The 4,090-nt window shown below is 44.2% G+C and overlaps 1 protein-coding gene across 8 annotated transcripts in view; it reads right to left on the bottom strand.

Moving 5' to 3' along the window:
- The window catches only part of nfixa (nuclear factor I/Xa), a 69,537-nt gene that overhangs the window by 47,630 nt on the left and 17,817 nt on the right, over positions 1-4,090 (bottom strand). The gene's annotated exons all lie outside the window — the stretch shown is intronic.

The following is a 4,090-nucleotide window of genomic DNA, read 5'->3' as shown; positions in this document are numbered from 1 at the left end:
AACAGTTGCACACACGTGTGTTTTTGTGATTGCACCTGTTTGGGTGCAATCACAAAAAGACACATACTGTAGTTAGGGACCGTGAGCTACAAAAGTGAAGGCAGCGTTCTGCAGCAGAGTAAGAGCAGGCCGTCTCACCCTTCTTACTCCTAACCAAAGCTCTCACTGCAAACATCTCCAGCGTTCCAGTCAGCACATGCCAGTGGCACACACAGGCTCTGGTTGCCCAGCATACAGCTGCGGCAGGAGCTTTGTACCACATGCTTCACAAATACGGCAGGAATCAAGCAGATAATGAAACGTGATATCCCCACCCCTCCATGCTCGGCTCCAGCAGCAGCCAAGGCCTGCTTCTCCTCACACAAGAGAAGCACTATTGAGACTTCTCTCTCGCTCTCTCTCTCTCTCTCACTCACTCTCTTACTCTCTCCCTGTCTGTCTTTCAATCCTCCCTCATTCTTTTCTTTCTCCGTTCTGCCAGTCGGCAAGGCGAGGTGCCAACCTCTCCCCAAGGCTGGGCAGAGTGCCCTCACCCTTTCTGCAAATGCTCAACAACAAGCCTAGCTATTGCATTTATTCTGTACTCCCCACCCCCACCATCACCTAGTGTTCCACTTCTTTATTTCTCTCTTCAACGTCTTACACTCTCTTCTCTTGAATACCTTCGCCCATTTCCCTGCGTTGTCAGCGTTTGCCTGGCACTCCAACGAGCCCCGTCTCTTGATTGTGCTGCTTTAACGGCTTCACCTCCGACAGTCACCCATGTACTCTCCCATCTCCCATGCAGCTCACTGTCAGGGACACTCAAGCTCCTGGATTTAATTCTGCTTATCATTTGAGCTGGACCTTTGCCTGTGCTCAGTTGGTGCTGTGAGGGTTAAATAGCGCCTGCTCCCTGTAGCATGATACGGCCGGGCCTTTGCCTGTGCTGAGCTGGAAGTGTTAGGGTTTAAGAGTGGGTGGCTTCTCCAAGTGCCTTCCTATGAAACTCTGATCCCATTAGGGTTAAAAGGTGTTTGTTCCAAATGGCTTATGAGACCTGGGTTCTAATCTCTGCTCTGCCTGACACGGTCAGATTAACAGGATGGTCTCCAGCTTTTGATTCTACGTCGGCTAAAGGTTGCCCGGCCCTTTTTGACTAGCCTTCCCTGCAGAGAAAATGCGATGCTAGGACAAAAGAGACAGAGGACATGTGAAACATATGCTCAGCAAATAACAAAGATACCCCCATACACACACACACACACACACACAAATATAAACACGGGCGAGGACATCCAATGTATTTAGAAACTTTTATTTTCTCACGTGTTTTTTTAAAAAAAGAGTAGGAATATGACACTTGTGTTGTGGGAGGGGAGACAGATGGACCGACACGTGAGGCAGAAGGGCGCCTCTAAGAGAGTGTGTGCACTTATCTTCTCGGTCACCACACTCACAGAGCTCCCCGGCCAAAACGACTACCTCAGTCAGACCGCAGGAGCACCGCAGCACCACAGGCAGACAGCCATAACTACATGTTCTCAGAGGGGACATAAAACGAAGGAAGCCCACCTCCATAAAAAACTGCACATAAAAACGAATGAATTAGGACTGCAATGTTGAAAAATAAAACTGCTTTGTTAAAATGAAACCTTAAAAGGTATAGCATGTAAATGATTTCCATTTAATTATTTGTAATAGTTTTCTGAGATTTGTAGAGGTGGTCCTGATGTACCATACAGGAGCTAAACATCTGGATGACGTTATTACGTTATTGAAAATATTGTTCTTCTAATTCTAAGTACTACAAAGACGAACTGGAGTTCAAGTGGAAACGTACGATTAATTCACTTGTTTTCTGTAATAAATATTCACGGCTGTATTGTGCAGCAAATGATGCTGTGTTTTCTCAACTGTCAGCACAAACTGCATGGTCTCCATTTATAAACAAGCGATTGTAGTGGAAGATAGTATCACAGAAACGTGAGCCAAATGTAGGGAGATGGACTGATAGCAGCAGGAGCTGCCACGTCAGATGCTGCTGAGGCTTTTTGGCTCTCAGGAATGAAACTCTCTCTCTCTCACACACACACACACACACACACGCAGGAGCAAGGCAGCATTTTACAAATCTGCACACATTCACAAACACATCAGCGCACAAGGAAGGATTTGCTGGAAATTCTGTGATGCTACTACTGCGGATGTTTGTTTGTGTCATTTCCCCTAACAATTAACACCTACTTGGCAATATTTAGATAAAAGTGTGTTCCTGGAGTGATAAGAACAATGACGGGAAGAAGTAAATCCTTAAATAAATACATTTTTTAAAACCCCTCTGTAACCTGTACGGTGTTCACTCACTTTAATCCTCACACATCTACACACCACTATTAAATCTTTCTCTTTCAATGTGGCCGTTCTTCTTCTGTCATTCATAACCGTCCATTCCACCCTGCCTACACCTCGTTCTTCACACTCCTCTTCTTCAGTACTCCATACTCTGGACAGTTGACGGAGGTACTTGACCGTCTCCACTTTTACTACCTCGTCTCCTTGCAGCATTGTGTCTTGCTCCTGCTGACCTTCATTCCTCTATAACCCCCATCTCTCCAGGTACTCTCACCCTAACCCTAACAGCATAACATCGAGTTACATCGCACCGTAGGAATGGAACTCCAAACCGTCCTCTTTTGTGTTTGGTTTATTATTGCCTTGACAACACAGTTGGTCTGCAGGGACTATGAACTCACAAACGTTCTGTATTTTTATCGCCTCAACTGCACATTTGCATGAAAAACTGGATCGGGTGCAAACACACATCCAGACACATTCTAACAGATGTCAAAGGTCACTTCTTAATCACGTCCACTTTGTTTATTTTGCCTCAATGAGGTTATTACTCTGAAGTCACCCAAACACCCTTGGAAAATGTCTTCTTTTAGACCCAAGAGAGAACAATCAAGCACTATTAGTTCCTGTGGATGGGAAAAGTTCTGGCTTTTCCCAGAGCCATCCATAACATCTGAACGTAAAAATAAATATACATTGTGAGCACAGTCTTAGACACAAAGTAAGAGGGAATAAAAACTGATGGGCATTTTGACATCTGTGTATGTTTTTCCTCTGTTTCCTTGGTGTCAGGGGAAACATTGTTTTCTCAGAAGCAGCCTTGTTACGGTCTTCAAACCTTTCCCACTTTCTTCTCTGAACTGTTTTTAAAATGCCATGAATTTCTTTCTCAGCACTTCTCTTAATAATTATCTTTAATTTCTCATCGCTTCTCCGTGTCCCTTCGTCTCTCATAGCTGGACACCCTTGTACGAGTTAACTTGCCACAAGCCGAGGGAGGACCACAAGAATTTTAAACAGCATAATTAGGCCTGTGTGTGTGTGTGTGTGTGTGTGTGTGTGTACTACCCTTTAGGCCTGGACCCTGCCACCTGTACAACAATGTTCAGACATCTCTCTACATCAACACACATACATATCAGCCTCACACAGGTCCATACACAGAGACATGTGAGGTTCTGTTGTAATACTTCCCCGCCCTGTGAACTGAATCTATTTACTTCTCACAGCTGCACAGCTTAAATCAAAGTTTGATGTTTCTACTCCTAGCCAAATGTCAAAAAAAGTTTTAAGAGTGTGTTTTAACACAGAATCGATGCAGTAAATGTTAAAAAAACTATAGTTTTATATTTAGACTGGCAAAAACTGAAATGCTGATTTTGGTTAGCTTTGTGCTTTTGTGTTTGTTTTTGTGGCCTTCAAATCCTCCTCATCCATTTCACTGGAGTACGTGGACAAAACACAATGATTTTTTACACAATAAAACAAAATGTTGCCCTCCCACTCAAAACTGAGCGATTCTGTTCAAATGTGAGAAAAAGGTCTGGGCCTCTTGGACTCACTCATTCTCTCACACACTGCATTTATTTTTCTGTCTGTGTGCTCACAGCTGTGGGTCTCGCAGGGTTCAACCAAGGTAAAGATATGCTATATTACGCAATGGCTTATAGATTTTTCCACCCCAGGCAGGCTTCCAGCACTCTCAAATGAAGAGAGTATCTGAGACCAGCACACAGAGAAAAAGAGGGAGAAGGAG

Source organism: Cynoglossus semilaevis, chromosome 9 (genome assembly GCF_000523025.1).
Source record: "Cynoglossus semilaevis isolate Cse_v1.0 chromosome 9, Cse_v1.0, whole genome shotgun sequence".
NCBI lineage: Eukaryota > Metazoa > Chordata > Actinopteri > Pleuronectiformes > Cynoglossidae > Cynoglossus > Cynoglossus semilaevis.
Note: the sequence above shows the minus strand (reverse complement) of the source record. Positions and strands in the feature narration are given on the sequence as shown.